The sequence below is a fragment of the Siniperca chuatsi genome, linkage group LG2 (genome assembly GCF_020085105.1).
Source record: "Siniperca chuatsi isolate FFG_IHB_CAS linkage group LG2, ASM2008510v1, whole genome shotgun sequence".
In the NCBI taxonomy this organism is placed as follows: domain Eukaryota; kingdom Metazoa; phylum Chordata; class Actinopteri; order Centrarchiformes; family Sinipercidae; genus Siniperca; species Siniperca chuatsi.
Window position 1 is genome coordinate 30,925,850 of NC_058043.1, and position 18,883 is coordinate 30,944,732.

Genomic DNA, 18,883 nt, shown 5'->3' on the forward strand with positions numbered 1-18,883 from the left:
CTGGTCAGACCAACTGTAGTGAAAATATCCAATTTGTAGCCCATGTCTCTCGCTCACAAATCATATTCTCCAGACAGAAGACTGGCATAACGTTTGTTGGTACATACCCAAGCACATCAGCATAATTTTTTTCAGTGAAATGAAAAGTATGATCCAAAAATTATTCCCACTAAAATCTTCTGTCAAAATAATCACATTATGATTTTTTTTTACCATATTGTTCAGTTCTACACATCTTATGTCTTCTCTCAATTTTGCAATTGATTCCATAACAAAGTGCATTAAAATGTCTTTCACTAAATGGTAGTAAATGTAAAAATGTAATAATACATGGATTACTTTCATTTGATTGGATATAAAATACTGTGTTTGTGTGTTCCAGTAACATAAAAAGGAAATACATGTGTATCTCTTTTTTTCTCCTCTTTGCAGAGCTCCCAAAAATAAAATGCTGCAGAGCTTGGAAGGAGGAAATGCCAGTGCTGCGGTTCTACTCAACAGCCCCTCATCTGTGCAGTCTGTGAGCTCTGTTTTATTTATTAGACCACTGACTAGTGTAAAACACAAGAAATTTGTTTTGCTGTGGCTCGTTTTCACCTGAAGACAGTGCTGTTTCACACAATATTGTGCCTCACAATAATAACTTGTGAGGAATGTTTTTGAATCCCAGCTCTTTTTTCTTATTGGCTTGGTATAGAAAACATTTATTATGATCACAGTTGATATAAAGTGGTATTCTAATCGATATTTTCTTATAGAAATTTTTTTTTGGCTGCTTATCACTTCATGTCTTAAAGAAACCTCCTCTGAGGGAGACCCTTTTTTCTGTACTGTTTCTTATTTGGCTTAATCAATGATGTTTTTTAATATGATTTTTTTAACAGGAAGAAATATTCCCAGGATCAGGGGTAGTTGTGCCCCGTAATGTGTGGAGGGCAGCCAACCAGGCTGCTACAGGGACATCTATGGCCAGGGTTCTGCTGCGGGGCTTGTTCGACATAGAAACACTGATCCATTGCAAAAGGGGAGCTGCGTCAGAGCGGCCTTGATGAGATAAAAGTCAAAGCCATTATGGGTGAGTTAAGATTGTATTCTTTCTGAGTTTAGTTGCATCTCCCATCTGTCTGTCTGTCTGTCTGTCTGTCTGTCTATGTATCTAGCTGTCCGGTGTTCTCGCAGTTTGTCCATCCATCCATCTATCTATCTGTCTGTCATGTAAAATAAGAGATTGCTTTCATGACAGTGAATATTTACCATACATAATGTGTTTAACATATTTATAAAGTTTCCAGGACCCATGCTACTGTACAGAAACCATGCTATTGTACATTTCAAAGAGTAAATCCACACCAGTATGAAGACTGCTTTATAACTGATTACTTTTTTCTCTACATTCTTAGATGCTGTTATGCGGAAGCACCAGGGAGCAAATTGGAACGACCTTAAAATTTAAAATGGACGTGCTCCGGTTAGTAGCAGCCAAAAATACGGAGCCCCCTAAAGATCACAGCAAGAATTATTTTGAGGATGACGTTTGCATTCCCTCGCGATACGTTTTTTTGTTACCGTGCAATATGTTTTGCATTCCCTCGCAATATTTGTCTTCTCTCGGCATAAAGTTTGTGTTCTCTTGCAATACGTCTGCTCCCAGCGCAACATCCCAGTATATCAGCTCATTGAATTTTACTTTGAATTGGGCATTAAGTATGCTGATATAGGCTAGTTCTGCTGCTCAATAGGCATGCATGATTATGTAATTACTGAAAGTAAACTTAAACAAATTCTTAGATCAAGTCATGTCTCTTCACAAGAAATCAGTACAGTAATATACAGGATGCTGTCGGTTATTGTACTCTGTACTGTACCCCAGAGGGGTTTCAGTGTCAAAAAGGAGATGTCTCAGAGGCGGAATTACAGATGTGCAGTTGAATCTACCTCATAAAGCTAATGTGTTGTATTTGTATGAGTCAAAAAAAGCAATAAACATGAAGGTGAGTGAAATTCTGAAGAGTCTATAGTTTTGTCACAGAAGGAGCAGACAACAATGATGTTGTAGTTTGATAATGTTCTATCTGAAACTTCTTTGCAATGGACATCATATGAGGTGAGGATCTCCACACTACCTTACATTCCAAATAGACATATTCAATTCAATTCAATTTTATTTCTATAGCGCATATTTATAACAGAAGTTATCTCATTGCACTTTTCCTATAGAGCAGGTCTAGACGTACTCTTTATAATATTAATTACAGAGACCCAACAAATCCCACCACGAGCAAGCATTTGGTGACAGTGGCAAGAAAAAAACTTCCTTTAAGAGGCAGAAACCTTGGAATGAACCAGACTCAATGGTGGGCAGCCATCCACCACTGCCGTGTTAGGTTTTGAGAGAGAGCGAGAGAGAGGGGTTTAGAAGGAATGGAAGAAGAAAACTATTGCGAGGTAACACAAAATATTGCGAGATAACGCAAAACATATTGCGAGGGATTGCAAAAGTAGTCGTCAAAATCAACCTGTTTTTTTCAACTATTTTTTTTAAATACTGTTCCATAATGTTGAATATACTGTTCAATACATACTATTCAATAAAAGCAGTTATTTGTATGGTGACTTATATGTACATCACATCTATACACAAATATGTGTATATATATGGACATATACACTATAGATATAGTTTACATATTTTGACATATATCATAATTTATGTATGGGTCAGAAGCATGGTAAATGAATTTAGGGCCTTGGCTCCACCAGTTTAGCAGCTGGCTCTCTACAAGGGTTTTGCCCATCGTAAGGTCATCATGACTATATTCACATACTGTACCTTCAGTCTTGGCAGTTAGTAAGTTCTTGTATCTAAGACACCAACAAAGACCTTAAAGCGGCATGAATCTGCCTGCAACCAAGCAAGTACAGTGGTTGAATCTGACCAAAGGATGGTAGGTTTGATAGGAAGAGTCAGTTCTGTTCTGAGGAAGTCACAAAGACGAGCACCAGCTAGAGCTGGACAGAGCTCTAGTCTAGGAATTGACTGCTGTCTCTTTGGTGCCACACAAGATTGAGCAAGTAAGAAGGCTACTTGAATTTGCTCTCCTCCTCTGACCGAAGATACGCAACTGCTCCATAAACTGATTTTGATGCATCACAGAATATGTGGAGGTCTTGTTCTGAAGAGAAGAGGGCACTGATAGATGTGTAGCATCAAGGCATAGTTACTGTTGGTAAAATTGACAGTTCGCCCTTTCAGACATTCCATTCGGAGAGTAAATCAGAGGGTAATAGGGGATCATCCCATTCCCGTCGCTTGTCCCACAGCCACTGAAACATGACATTCGCTGTGGTGGTGTAAGGGATAAGATACCCTATGGGGTCATAAATCCACTGATTCAGTCTGATTCATTTGAAACTTTGGGCTGATGTGCTGCGGTAAGACATATTGTGTCATTTCCGGTCACCAGTGTTTGTGTTTTACTGTTTACTTGTGTTTATTGCGTATTTCTGCTGATCTAGCTCATCACAGTTAATTTAGTGATAGTGATTAACTATCTGCTATAAATTTAAACGTACACTAGTTCTGCTCAAGCACTCATAGCTCGCTCCTTCTTTTAACAACTTTCTCGCTAATCCGACAGTTTACATGCTATTAATTTCTGCTAGCTACCATTCTTTAGCTTAGCAGCTAGTGATGGCTTCTCTCTATCCCTCTCCTGTGTGTCAAATGTTTAGCTATTCTTCTGCCTCCTTTAATGATAATGGTACATGTGATAAATGTAGTTTATTTGTAGCATTGGAGGCGAGGCTTAGTGAATTGGAAACGCGGTTCCGCACCATGGGAACTCAACCATTAGCTGCTGTAGTTAGCCAGCCCCCAGTAGCTGGTGCGGACTGACCAGAGTAAGCTCCTGTTAGCCATCTCCTGGGGGGAGGCTGGGTGTTAGCGGTCTAGGCTGGGTGACTGTCTGAAGGAGGCATAGCCCTAAGCAGAAGCCCATGGTTCACCACTAACCTGTTCACGTTTCTAACAAGTTCTCCCCACTCAGTGACACACCCGCTGAGAAACCAACTCTGATTATTGGCAGCTCCATTTTGAGAAACGTGAAGTTAGCAACAGCAGTGACCATAGTCAAATGTATTCCTGGGGCTAGAGCGGGAGACGTTGAATCCTCTTTAAAACTGCTGGCTAAGGATAAACGTAAATACAGTAAGATTGTTATTCACGTCTGCAGTAACAACTCCCAATTACGCCAAGCGGAGGTCACTAAAGTTAATGTTGAGTCGGTGTGTACATATGCAAAGACAATGTCTGACTCCATAGTTTTCTCTGGGCCCCTGTTCTGTGCTTGGACCGAATCTATTCACCTTATATATGCTTCCTCTAGTCTAGGCAATATTTTTAGGAAACACTCCATAAAATTTAATTGTTATGCAGATGATACCCAATTATATCTATCGATCAAGCCAGATGAAACTAACCAGTTAACTAAACTTCAAGCATGCCTTAAGGACATAAAGACCTGGATGACCTGCAACTTTCTGATGTTAAACTCTGACAAAACTGGTTATTGTACTTGATCCCAAACACCTCTGAGACACATTATCTAAAGATAAAGTTACTCTAGATGGCATTGTCCTGGCCTCCAGCAGCACCATAAGGAACCTTGGAGTTATCTTTGATCAGGATTTATCCTTTAACTCCCACATGAAACAAACTTCAAGGACTGCCTTTTTTCACCTACGTAACATTGCAGAAATCACACATCCGGTCTCAAAATGATGCTGAAAAATTAGTGCATGCATATGTTACTTTCTAGGTTGGACTACTGCAATTCCATATTATCCAGCTGCCCGAATAAGTCCCTTAAGACTCTCCAGTTGATCCAGAATGCTGCGGCACGTGTACTGACAAGAACTAGGACAAGAGATCATATTTCTCCAATATTAGCTTCTCTGCACTGGCTCCCTGTGAAATCCAGAATAGAATTTAAAATCCTTCTCCTCACCTACAAAGCTCTTAATGGTCTGGAACCATCGTATCTTAAAGATCTCATAATACCTTATTATCTGACTGGAACACTGCACTCCCAGAATACAAGGTTACTTATGTCTGCTAGAGTCTCCAAAAGTAGAATGGGAGCCAGAGCCTTCAGTTATCAAGCTTCTCTACTGTGGAAGCACATCCAAATGTGGGTTCGGGAGGCAGACACCATCTCCACATTTAAGAGCAGGCTTAAGACTTTCCTCTTTGATAAAGCTTATAGTTAGGTTTGGCTTGGGTGAGTCCTGAACCATCCCTTAGTAATGCTGCTATAGGCCTAGACTGCCGGGAGACTTCCCATGATGCACCTCTTTCCCCTCTCCTTCTCTCCTTCTCCATCTGTATGCATTTTTATCCCATTACTATGTGTTACTAACTTGACATCTTCTCTCTCCCGTAGTTCTGTGTTTTCTCGTTTCTCTCCTCTCTCCTTCTGTCGCATTCAGCAGGTATTTCTCCCTCCGGAGCTGCAGAGACTGGATCTGTGGTTGTGGCCCACCTGCTGTCCCTGTGTTCCTGCTCGACAACTGCTACTACAGTTGTTGTTATTGGCTCTGTTACTAATACTGACATTCCTATTAGTATTAATTTATTAATATTAACACTGTAATTACGATTCTACTATTTAAATTAAAATTCTAGGTGATATTTGCACTGTTGTAGTGTATTTTCCTCCCTCTCACCCACCCCCCTCCCCCAAAACCTCTCTCTCCCTTTCTCTCTCAAAATCTAACATGGCAGCGGCAGATGGCCGCCCACCATTGAGTCTGGTTCTGTCCAGGTTTCTGCCTCTTAAAGGACGTTTTTTCTTGCCACTGTCACCAAATGCTTGCTCATGGTGGGATTCTGTAAATAATATTATAAAGAGTACAGTCTAGACCTGCTCTATAGGAAAAGTGCAATGAGATAACTTAAATAAAATTTAATTGAATTAAATAAAAGGCTGGCAAGGACATGGTAAATGTACCTTATTGTTTTGGATGGTGGATGATTTTGTTGCCTGACCTCTGTAATATAGGTGATCTGTTTGGCAGTTTCACTGGAGCCCAAGAGTACATTCTGCCGGGGGCATAGTGTCCTTAGAAAGCCAGAACTCACTGTTCTTGCTGTTCTTGCTGTTAGCTCCATGGAGTATAGTTGTGGTTGCATGGGTAGAGGATAGTGGTCAGTGAGATTGAGAGGGATTTGGGCCTGTGTAATCCCATCTAGGCTGACAACAGGACTTCATTTGCAGCCATTCAGAGAGGTCATAGTTGGCATCGACCTGGGTTCTGTACATATGACGTTTGAAGTGGCTAATCTGTTCATTTGGGAGTTTCTCCAGTTGCTTATCTACATGTGAGCCACAGAAAAGTTCAACATTGCCTCGGTCAGCCATAATTCTTAACAGCCCAACCACTGCTTGGACTCTTGTATCAGGTGGTAAGTGGCTGATGACCATTGGGCCATTACTGGCCCGCTGACAAATGTTGAAACCTCCAGAATACAGAATTGACCTCAGCTGATCAAGAGTCTGTCGGGCCATGGTAACTGTGGGGAAACTTTGAAGGCAGTTATCAACATAGAATCCCCTTTCCACTGAATGGCGCACTAGATCATTCGTCTGAGTATGACTATCAATGTGCCTTCAAAGGGCAAAGGTAGCTACAGGTAGTCCCAAAGGGCAGGACCTGCCATTTGTAGACAGATGAAGGGGCGTCTTTCCCCATGTCCCGCCAAAGAAAAAGTAAGAGAGGCTTATCTTGGGTCAAGAGCCGAAGTTGATGAATCATGCTCTTCATGTCACCCCTAATGACAACAGCATGTTCTCAAATGTGGAATGAAACTCCAAGGAGGGAAGGCCCCAAGGTAGGTCCAGGTAGTAAGATCTTATTAAAGTTTTAGCCTTTATTCAAAAAACTGTTGAAGACACGACGATTCTTCATATTATGGGTCACGTCATGTGATGAGGTATATACCATGCCATGCCTATCGAGCCATCAACATCCTCTGCGGTAAGTCTTTTCACATGACCTGCCTATTCAATCTTAGAGACGTCAGTGTTATAGGCTGCTGCTTTCATTGGATCCTTGGTCAACTTAGATTAAATGGCAGTATAGCCATTCGGCCTGTGGAGGAGCATTTAAGGGAGGTGCCTCTGGGATCCTCAAGAGGGGTGTAGCATAGCGTCTTGGTGGACTCCATCCACCAAGATGCTCTCTGTTGCTGCCTCAAGAAGTTTGCTGCCTGGTTATCTAGCTTGGACTGGGTGGCTGCCCTTTCATTTCAATGAGGAACTGCATCCAATTAAGAGGCGATGGAGATATAGAAATATTTGTGAGCAGAAGGGAGAGGATCAATCTCTCCTGTTGGATCTTGCAGCGTCCAGCCAAGGTGAGTCTTGACTGCTGCTGTTGCTCCTGATAGGCCAAATCGAACTGGGGAAATAGTTGAGATCAAGTGATTATGATCTGAGCCAGTTAAGAATAGCGGGGTTACCTGGTGCATTGGTGTCAGAGGCAGTCCATATAGGTGTTTATATTTCGTTTGAAGGGAAAGGACAGGGTGTTTGTGCTCAGACAGAGCAAGTCGATCTGCAGTGAAAGCATGGTTGATGTGAAATTCACCAGAACTGGAGGCAAGGCTCACCTTGATGGAAACAGTAGCTCCCTGAAGCATCTTCACTCCTTCCTTCACTGTTCTGAGAGCTAAGTCCTCTGGTTCTCCATCAAGCTGAAGACTATCAGCTGCTGATTGTGAAAGGACAGTTCGCTCTGATCCCTCATCCACAAGTGCAAAGGTCACCAGGGTGTGTCTGACATTCTGCAGGATGACTTTGACCAGTTTCAAAAGTACATGACCTGTGTGACTTGGGTGATCAAGGTACAGGATGTGGGCTGTGGAATTAACAAGGTAAGAATTTATATCAGATTTTATATTGATTTCACAGAGGATCTATAGAGGTATTACAGTCTCTGTTTAGTGTGCACATAGCTGCAACATATGGTCACAGCACCAACACCTCTTATTTCCTTTGATCCATACTATGACTTGTTGCTTGTTCTGGGCTTTGAAATCAGCACAATGACTTATGTGATGACTTGTGGAGCTATAATAGGCACAGGGGGACCTTGAAGACATTTGGCGTTCCCTACGCTCACTGATGCTGTTAGCCCCATGCAGTATAGTTGTGGTTGCATGGGTAGAGGCTGGCGGTCAGTGAGATACAGAGGAATTTGGGCCTGTGTAAACAACAAGACTTCATTTGCAGCCATTCAGAAAGGTCGGTGAGGACATAGTTGTCATCTACCAATGCAGGATAGAGCAGTATTATGAAAATATTTTACAAGTAGTACTATGGACATTATATACAGATGGCATTACTATAAACAGAAGTATGCTGATGGACATTAACAATAATGAATTGGACTGGGCAGAACAGTAGTGCAATGAATATAAAGTAGTGCAATTTATCGAAATAGTTAACAGTGCAGTGGTCTTTGCATTGTGCCTCCCTCTCATTCTCTCTAGTAAAGTTGAGAGATTTAGGGGGTTGGACTGGTCTGTAATGCCTAGATCAGTCAGCATGGGGTGTTTCAGCTCCTTTGGAGAAGTACAAGGGTCTGGGCTGTAGGGGAAGGGGGGATGAGAAGACGCAGGTTGATGAAGGACCAAATGATGCGAGGAGACCAGTTGGTGATGGGCTGAAGGAGGAGGGTGATCTTGTGGGTAGAGGGGATAACTGTATGGGCACTGATGCTACATTATCCTTTTGAGGGTTACTGGGCTGGGCCAGAGCTACTGCTGCAGGTTCATGGCGGATTGCTGATGGGACTGGGGGTGACTCAACTGATCTGAAGTCTGATTTGGTTCCTGAAGGTAGTTGTCTAAAGGTAGACGCAATATATTTTGGTGACTGGTCAAGGAGGAGAAGCTGCTTCCTGGGCAGGAAGTTTTGTGTCATTCTATGGGGCACTGCGATATCTGTCCTTGCCGCTTTACCATTGTCACCATTTCAAATAGCTGTTTAACGATGTCAGCTTGGCTAAGTTCCTGTAGCAGATGTAGAAGGCAGTTGGGTTACACTAGTGCTAGTGAGGGGTAGACTGTGGTCAGAATACTCTTCCTCATCTTCTTTTTTCTCTTCCTGTTGGCCCTCATGTAGTTCATGTGTGCATTCTGTATTTGTAGCTCTATCCCCATAGACAACTTCATAGTCCTCTAAGCAATGAGGTTGGCGGGTTTGGCGTTGAGGATGGAGAGCTCCATGGGTTAGAGTTGTCTTCCCTTCAGCCATGTTCACGCTCTGGCTCCAAGGACCACATGTAAAATCTTTCCATAAGATTGGTTCACAGGAGATCGAGCATCACCATGGTACATAGATAAGAATGTAGGAGGGACAACTGGTGTTTCCGTTTAAGCCATTTATTGCCACTATGCACATATTTAGAGCAATAATAGATGATGAGGCTTAACGGTTAAGGTTTTCTACAAATGATAAACAGAAAAACACACAAGAATTACAGCTAACCAATGTAACAACTTCACATGTAACAACTACCTAACAAACAATGAACAGTACAATAGTACTCTATTGGGACTCCACAGATTAATTCATTCATTTGGGTGATTGTTAACTGAACTCTTGTTAGGAGACTGCATTCTCTTTTGTCCCACAATCCTGAGAGCCTTTGAACGCAGCATTGGCCAGTCTGACCTGTGACCCAGATGTCACCAGGTCAATAAAAAGGTCTGAGATCATTTGTTCGATCTCTGGAATCGTTCCCTGGAATCCTTCTGTCTCCCTCTCAGTGTGATATGCTCAACAGCAGACACCCACCTGAACTCTCTCCTCCTAGCCTCACCATGTAATCTGCTCAGAGCAGAAACACGAAGCAGAACCAAAGTCTTTGATCTTACTGCAGCGACACGAGCCTGCTAGATGTCTGCAACAAAGTTTAGTGCAAACGCTTGCCACACACAAAGCCTGCCAGCTAGCTTCACATGCTAACAGGAGCACGAAGCAAGTTAACGCCAAGCGGTTAACACTGTAAGGACAACCACAGATGGTGCGACTGGCTTCCTCCGATCTCTACAAGTGGACTCTGCACAGCGAAAGACGGTTCTACAGCGGAACCACAATTCTTCCCAGCTTGGCTCGTCTACAACAGACTGTCCGCCAGTCAGTTATGCACAGTTATGCGCTTGACTATTGTCTGTGGCCAGTCCACTTGCCATGTTCACACCCTTCGTGTGGTATGTGACATTTGGTTGCAGCAGAATGTCTGAAATTTTCGTTTTTCTTGCTGTGGAGAAGGTGAATGCACTTGATCCCAAAAATTCCACTACTCCATGATCAGTGTTCACTTTCAATTTGTGGCACATTACTATGTGGGTTGTTTTTGTGATTGCTTTAGCCAATGCTGCCAAGTACCTTGTACATCCTGCTTGCCCTGTTTCCATATTATCCAGTTTGGAGCTGTGGTACATTAGCACTCTTCTTTCTCCCTCCTTTTTCTGGAAAAGCACAGCATTAACTACACCACTTTTTTCAGAAACATCAAGATGAAAAGGTTTTGTGTAGTCACGTGATGTCAGACCAGCAGCTTGGGGCAGTGCCTGTTTCGTGACGGTGAAGGCCTCTTCTGCAGGTTGAGTCCAAGATAGGGCAGCAGTGAGGTTGTGATTTCCCACCTCCGCTACCATGTCACGCAGGATTTGTGTGAGCTCCACATATGCTGGAACATGGCTCCTGCTGTATCCCATCAGGCCTAAAAAGGCTAACATTTGTTGAACTGTGGTAGGCTTTCCATGTGACAAAATAGATGACTTCTGCGAAGCAGTGAGGGTGTGTCCCTCATGAGAGATTTCATGACCTAGAAACACAACCATGCATCTGCAAACTTGCACCTTTTCTCTTTTGATCTTGTACCCCTGTTCTGTGAGTAAAGTAATGTGTAGCAGTCAGGCAGGCTTCAGCAGTAGGGGCGGCCAAAAGGATCTCGTCCACGTACTGTATGACCACAACATCTTGGGTTAGAGCCAAGGGTGTGAGTTGTTGTTTTAGTACAGCATTGAACAGTCCAGGGCTGTCCCGATAGCCTTGTGGTAGTCTGGTGTAAGGTTGGCCTTTGTAGGTTGTAGAAAGCAAAACAAAATGTCTTGATTCTTGGTCCGAGGGTAAGCATTAAAAGGCATTAGCTTAGTCCACCACTGTAAAGAACTGGTGCTGTGGACCAATGTTTTGGAGGTCCAAGTATGGGTCAGGAACAGGGAGGGCCCCAGGTACTGTGGCAGCATTTACGGGGCGGAAGTCTTGCACCATCCTCCAGCCTTTTCCTTCCCCTTTAGAATGGGAGAGCTCCATGTGGACAGTTTAACGCAGACCTTGGATTGTGTCAGCAATGCCCTCTTGTTGTTCTGGTGGTATTGAAGATGCCATATAGGGCCGTGATATGAATTGGGGAGCGTTAACCAGGCTGCCATCCTGTGGTGATACTGTCCAGATTTTTGACGGCACATCATCCAATAGTCTTGGAGTGTCCGGGTGGTCCATCTTTTCACGGCCATGGTATCTGTGGAGCTCCCTTTCCTCAAACACTGTGTTTTCCTTTGTGGAAATAGGAATACACTGCATGTCTTCTTCCCCTGCCTTCTATACCTGGGGGGCTTCTGTTCTGTCCCACGTGAGGGTGAGTGCCCTCTTCACTATAGTACCCAAGGACCTCGCTTCGTATTTGCTCCCCACTGCTAGAGTCACATGTAGACTTGATTCGGTGTCTAAAGCATACCATCTTTGTTGGTCTTCCGTCAAGGAGCAGCCTACCACCACACCCTCCTTTCCAGCAAAAAGAGGTAATTTGTAATTGCTGAGTGGTGGAATTCACTTCTTCTTGCCAGGCCTGTTCGTTAACCTCATCTGGCTAGGTGAGATAGTTCAAAGTGCAGTGTAGCTCATCCAGTGGGACCTTGTATGGGTGTAGAGTCTGCAAACATGGTTTCCAGAGCATGTACTGGTACTGGATGTGGGGGGATTCTGGGCCGCTGGAGAGCAGTCTCATCAGTACACCCGTGTGTGTGGTTCAGTTGGTGGTGAAGATGGGGCCATGTACAAAAGTAGGGGTGATAACCAGGGTGATGAAGCTCACTAGTGGTGATGTGGAGTCCATCTGGGCAGCAGTAGATGTTCAAACACATTTTGGAGAGCAGATCTCTTCCTAGTAAGTTCACAGAACATTCAGGGGCATAAAGAAACTGATGAGTGAGTGTTTGGTTAGAGCTTGTATGTGTCACCGCCAATGGTACAGTGAATCTTTCCGTTTGAGGTTTCCCTCGAGAATCCAACAATGGCAAGGCTCTTGGAAGAGAGCTGAAACTGTGAGTTTATGCATGAATACGTGGCTCCAGTGTCCGCCATTAACATATAGGTCTTGCCGTTGATGTCACAGGCCACCATTGGTTCAGTCATGGCTGTGAAGAACTGGCCTGTCCCCTGGCCCCTTTAGTAGTCCTGTGAATCCCAAGCTGAGGCTGGCATCTGGGCCGGAAATGGTAGCCGGGGGCCTCCTTCTCTTGGCCCTCCCCTTCCTCCTCTGGGGTGAAATTGGCCTGTTGTTGTGGCGGAGCTTGGGAACTTCCTTCGCCTCCAGGGCAATCCCTGGCCCAATGTCCGAGTTGTCCGCACAGGTAACAGGGGCAGGGTCTTACCAATTATCCTATCAAGTAGACTCTGGAGTCCTACCACGCTCACCAGGGCCTTTTGTACCTTATCTGGTAGTCCTTTGACACACTGCATTTTCCACATGGCCTGTATAGCCTCGCTGGAATCATGTCTGGCCCCAGTATGTTGTGCCCACAGTTTAGCTGCTCTCTTCAAATATTCCAGCATTCTTTCTCCAGAGTTCATCTTGATATCTCCTACTCTGTTTATGTTTCTGTCAGTAGGATATTCTTGTCTTAAGGCATCCCACAGTAGGTTCGTGAAGGTGTTGAATGGCCTGTGATCAGGATCTGCAGACCATATTCCTGCCATCTTAAGTAACTTCTTGGCAACCCGTACCCCTTCTGCTCTCTGGAGAGGAGTCTCTACCCATCCATCAGGATCATAGCACCTGGTCCAGAGGAGTTGATTATTCATCTCCCTTCTCTCTTCATCTTGTTCGTCCTCTTCTTCTTGTTAGTCCTGCCCCCTAGTCCTTTTCTCTCCTCCAAGTAATGCTGATAGTTTAGTCTCATTGATTCTTCCTTTGTTGGTCCTCCTTCCCCTTGCTTTCCATAGGGCACTTGTGGTTCATCCATCAGGGGAGGGGGGTTCAGTGCCCCTGAGCGGGTGGAGGCTAAACTTCCTTTTCCTGAACCCTGAGTTTTTATTGATGTTCCTCTGGAGGCAGCAGGTGATGGTGTGGCTGAAGCCACCACAGTGATGCTTGCTCCAGGAGGCTCAGAGGTAAAGCGGTTGCTCTGATTTAAAGAGAGACCAGCTACAGCTGATGTCAAATCATCCACTCGGTTCATGGAGTTCTCCATTAGCCTAGTCAGTGTTCCTATGGCTCCTGCCGCTTCTTTGTGGAAGGCTTTGGCCATTTCATTGTATGGTGCTTCGGTGTCCAGCTGTCCTCCTTTTACAAGCACCACAGGGGCCTGCACTGGTGGAGAGGAGGGTTTGTCGGAGCTGGGAGGTGTATGGTATGGGGGAGGAGGTCCCATCTCCAGTAGGGAGAGGTGTAGTTGGCTGGGTGGATCCTCCTTCTCTGGAGGAGCGGTTGTTGAAACCGACTGCACAGTTGCTGTAGTTGGAGCTGACCTCTCCTTTTTTTCTTTTTTCACTTTCCCCTGGCTCTTGCCTTCTGCTGTCATTATTATACACTGTTTCTTAGGGACTCTAACCCTATTTTTTGGTACTTTGTGAGTATAAGTTACAGGACTCCAAACCTTAGGGACTCTAACCCTATTGTGGCCTTAGCTTTTGATTCTACAATTCACAAGTCACTTATTGTTTGTTCAATGTAGTTATTTATATCATATGATTTAGACTGTAATTTCCATACCTCCTCCTCACTCTTTTAACTTGGTATTAGTCAATGCACAGAATTTGGTTGTTAACAACAGGTTTCTGCTTACCTTTTCTTTTAAGGTCCCGGTGAGTGACGAGGAGTCCAGAAACACAGAGCCGGTCCCGCCGGAAAATACCTCAACAGTGGACGGTGTCAAATTTTCTCCTTTTCTTCCTCAGCAAATCACGTCAGGGTCACCAAAGTTGTCAGCACATTAATTTATTTGTGGAAGAACAGTCCAGAGAAAGTCTATTTCTCAATTTGTCGTTTATCAAAGCATTGGAGGATCAAAAGCATCTTGTACAAGGATCTTCTCTATTCAGTAAACCACAGTCAGCAAGCTGTTAGTCTGTAGCCAACATCCTAGAAAAGAGTACTCTCCTTCACATTACACAGGGTTTTATAATTGAAATGTGCAGTTATCTGACTGGTTGTAAAAAGAAGGGGGGGGAGGTGTGGTTTAGACTTGGCTTTCCCTTGTTAGTGCACACGCTGGTCCCGGCCTCTTGGCACACGATTCCACCCATATTTAGGTGACAACGCCCTAGGGGGAGGAACCCTACACTTCCTCTGTTAGTGAGTTGTTTACTGACTCTGCGCCGCTCCAAAAAACTGCTACATCTCCTTGTGGTCATAAGTACATAATGTCTTCAGTACATGATGTTCTTTCTGATATTCCAGTTTCTTTGTATAAATGTAAGTTTGTTGCAACAGCTAGTTAAATTCTTTCTGCAGGGCAATGCCTTAAAGTGTTAAGCTTCAAGGCCTGCTTGTGTGTGCCTGTGTGTACAAAAGTTTCAACATGGTATTAATCGTACCAACAATGGAGAGCCCCTGTGTAGAACAGTATATTTCTTCCCTTGCACATAGCATAAAGCCTGCCTACCCTGAATTCATCAACAGGTTGAATTTCAGGGAGTGCAGCAAAGAGAGTGTGATAAAGTGTGTTGTGCAGACCACAACCACAGGCCCATTGTTGACATGTTTTCTTCTGAACTTTCACATGCAAACCAGCCATGCCTTTCAGAGCAAAGTATCCATAGAAATGGAGATAGAGTTCCTTAAAGCACAAAATGCTTGTCTCCTCCACGAATTTCAGATGGCTAATAAGAAAGCCATGCTCTATTTAGATGACCTGCACTCAGCAGAATCAGATCTCTTTTCACACAAGGTGAAATTGTTAGGGATTAGATCAGAACGTCCTTCCACCACAGACGTTCAGCCAATGTGATTCAGGTTACTCTGATTCACACTCCTCCCTGTGACAGGTTAACTACCCCTCAGATGGCAACAGTCTCCAACCAGCCCATAGTCCTTAGGAATGAAGTCAGTTCTTCAGCCTCCACTGAGAGAAAAAGGTAATAGCTAAACGACTTTCCATCTCTCTGAGACTGACAGTGAGGATAAATGTAATTTATCCTCCATGAGATATTCTGCCCCATCATGTTCTTTCCAGCCACTGATGCAAGACACATTCATCAGTGCTCATCCCTCCAAAAGGGGGACTAGAACATTTCAGAACTATTCAGCTCCTGCTTCTCAACCAGAGAGAAGTGTACCTGCCTTGAAGTACTTGAGTTTATAGTTAAGGATATTGAATATTTTGATCCAGACAACTGTGATCACCACATAGATGACTACTTTAGTGAATTAGATCACCATCTAATTGACTTGCCCTATGCAACCCAATGGGAGAAAGTTGAGCTTGTATGGAAGACCAGCTCTAAAGCTGTCCATAAGCTTATTCAGTCTCAACCTCCCAGTGTCAGAAATGACTACAGAGAGCTCCATCAAGCACTAACAGAAGAATACTCTTCTACTGCTGATGAGATTGCCTCAATGGTTGCAGCCCTCCAAATTAAACATTCTTGTCATGAACATCCCAGAGGTTATTACAAACGTTTGAGGCATGTGTACTCCCAGGGCAAGAATGCACCAGGCTTAGACGAGAGCTCCACCTTCAAGTCTTTGTTCTTGCGCAACCTTCACCCATGTGTACGCACTCACGTTGTACTTATGACGCATCAAGGTAACCCCTTAATGAAGGAGCTAAGGAAAATGACACAGATGGCTTGGGAAACTATTGTCACTTCCAAAGCAGCAGGGAAAACCACTGAGCCTGCCAGCTTAAACACTTTAGCATCACACAGACCTACTGCCTGAAAACATCACCCTCACAACAGCTCAAGGGGGGGGGGAGACAAAAGGCAGCACAGGGACACAGAGCATATCCGCCATGTCCAACTGCGTCGGGATAGGCACTCCCACAATAGCAAATGGCCGTATTTAGAAATTCTGGCCCAGCAGTATGACCAGCCACTAGACTGTTCAGATGATGACCGCAGCATCTCTGACTATAGTTCAGAATGTAATAACCCATCAGACAGTGACAGCACGTCCGAAAGCCTGTTTGCCTCTGGCTACCAGGAGTGTTACAGCCCTGAGCCACGAGTTAAGAAAAACTTAAGGCAAAAGAGCTCCAGAGTTAGCTTCTCACAGTAGCTAACAACACAGTCCACCCCTGTACTGACAGTAAGATAGTAAGCTAGTTCAGCATACCTTTCTTTTCTTACAGTTACATAGGTAAACTTGGTTTTGTTAGCAACAGCAGCAAACTCCATATTTCTGAAGTCAGTAATAGCCAGAAATGGCAACAGTCTCCATGGTTAACGTGGGGTTATTATTATAAGAGTGGTGCCCCGAGGACTTTATTAATTAAAGTTATTTATGATTATCTTTGATAATTCTGATAGCCATAATTAATTGATCGCACCTACACAAGTGGGTGCCCCCCCTTTAACCATTATAAATCCCAACTTGATTTTTGATTTTCAACATAAATGTATGGAGGAAAACCAAGAACAAATAAATAACAGCATTTCACCATTGTTGCTTGAATCCCCCCAAATAAATTTAAGGGAAACAAATCATTGAAACTGACTCAATACCCATTTGAATTTGAGCACAAATATCCTAAAATACAAAGAAACAATCCTTTTTTTAAAACAAAACAAAACAAAAGATAAATAAATAAATAAAATAAAAATGCATTTTTTATTTTGGTAACAAAGAAATAGGATTTATCTAGATTCTTTGAATTAGTCTATTTGTCTACAGTTGGGTGGCAATAACGCACTGCATTTGGCTCCAATTTGCCAATAAAATACAAAAGAAGAACGTGACCAGCCAAATCAGTAGCTAATCTAGCTAAGCTCGGCATGCTAGTAACCAGCCTCGGAAGCTAAGGACTAGCCAGGCCAGTAGCTGATCCAGCGGGTTGCTAGGTTAGATTCATGAGTTACCACTTTGATCGAATGAATAATCGCCTTCTCATTTCCCATCACCGACCTCTCAGTTACCAGTGCCAGCTTACCATTGGCCAGGTCTGTAGCTGGATTCAGCATGGATATTGTTATAGTTTGAGGTTTTTTCATTTCCTGTTTTATTTATTATTTTGTAGTATTCTCCTTCCCTTGTGTGTCTTGTGGTTTTACTTCCCGTCTTTGTTTACTTTCCCTCCAATTTTGAGCGTTGGCCTCTCCTTGATTATTTGCACCTGTGTCTCGTTGTCTCACCTCCCCTAGGGTATTTAGTCTGGGTCTCTTTCTTTGTTCATTGTCGGATCATAGTTGTTCCTGTCTTGTGCATTCTTACCATGAGTTCTGTTGTTTGGATTCTTTGTCTCCCTTGGACCATTTCTGGACTTTGAACTTTGCCTGCTCCCTGTTGGATTTGTTTAGCCTCACTGGACTCCCTTCCTTGTTTCCATCACTGCCAGCCGGTAACCCATTTTCCTGTACCTGGACCTGTACTTGCCTATTTGCCTGTTACCTGTTTGTTGCCTGTCTGCCAACCGGTCTGTCCGCCTGTACCTGTCTGTAAGCCACTTCACCCCAATAAACACTGTAGCCATCCGGCTACTTCATCCTCATACTGCTTCCTGGTCGTCTGCATTTGGGTCCACATACTGCACCCCATACGACAGAATGATCTGACCACTCATGAACCCAGCAGAAATCGACTCTCTTGTGGGGGAGTGTTCTCCACGCTAGAGAGATTCCGCCTTTCCATTCAAGACTCAGCTGATATCAAACGCAGACATTTTGTATACTCCTTAATGGAGAGGACTATATTAGTCCTGCCTGGACTCCCAGCCCGCTAGCAACCAGCCAGACTCCCAGCCCACCAGTCACCAGCCCCGCCAGTCATCAGCCTGCATCCCGACCTGCCTCCGGCCTCCAGAAGGGTTTTGTCTCCGCCGCCAGCCTCGAGAAGGGCATCAGCAGGGATGGCCAATGGCGGTACTGTGGTTCTGGGTGGCTGAGAGAGCCAATGGCTTCAGGAGCCACGGTACCCCCTGAAAATGGCAAGGCGAGTCCCTTCGAAAGATGGGCTTGACATCAGGGCTCCTCAACGGGACCATTAAAGGCTCATAGGGTTCAGGGGATACATTATCAGGACAGGAAGCAGCGGGCTAGCCAGGTCAGGACAGATAGACCACAGGCTAACGAATCCGAGGCTGGAGGCAAGCGGTCTGGAGGCTAGTAGGCCGAGGTGAAGGCTGGAGGCTAGCAGGTCACAGGTTAGCTGACTGAGGTGCAGGCTGGTGGCTAGCTGGTAGGGATGCAGAGGTGGCAGTAGTGAAGAATTTCTCTGAAAATAACAATAGTGATCCCACCAACCAAGGCTTAGAAGAAACTATCTGGTGTGCCCATGACAAGGCTGCATCATTTTTCTCAATACTAGAGGTGGTTTCACAGTAATTGATAAAGCAATTAATTAATGGCATCAGTCATCTCATTAGGTTCTT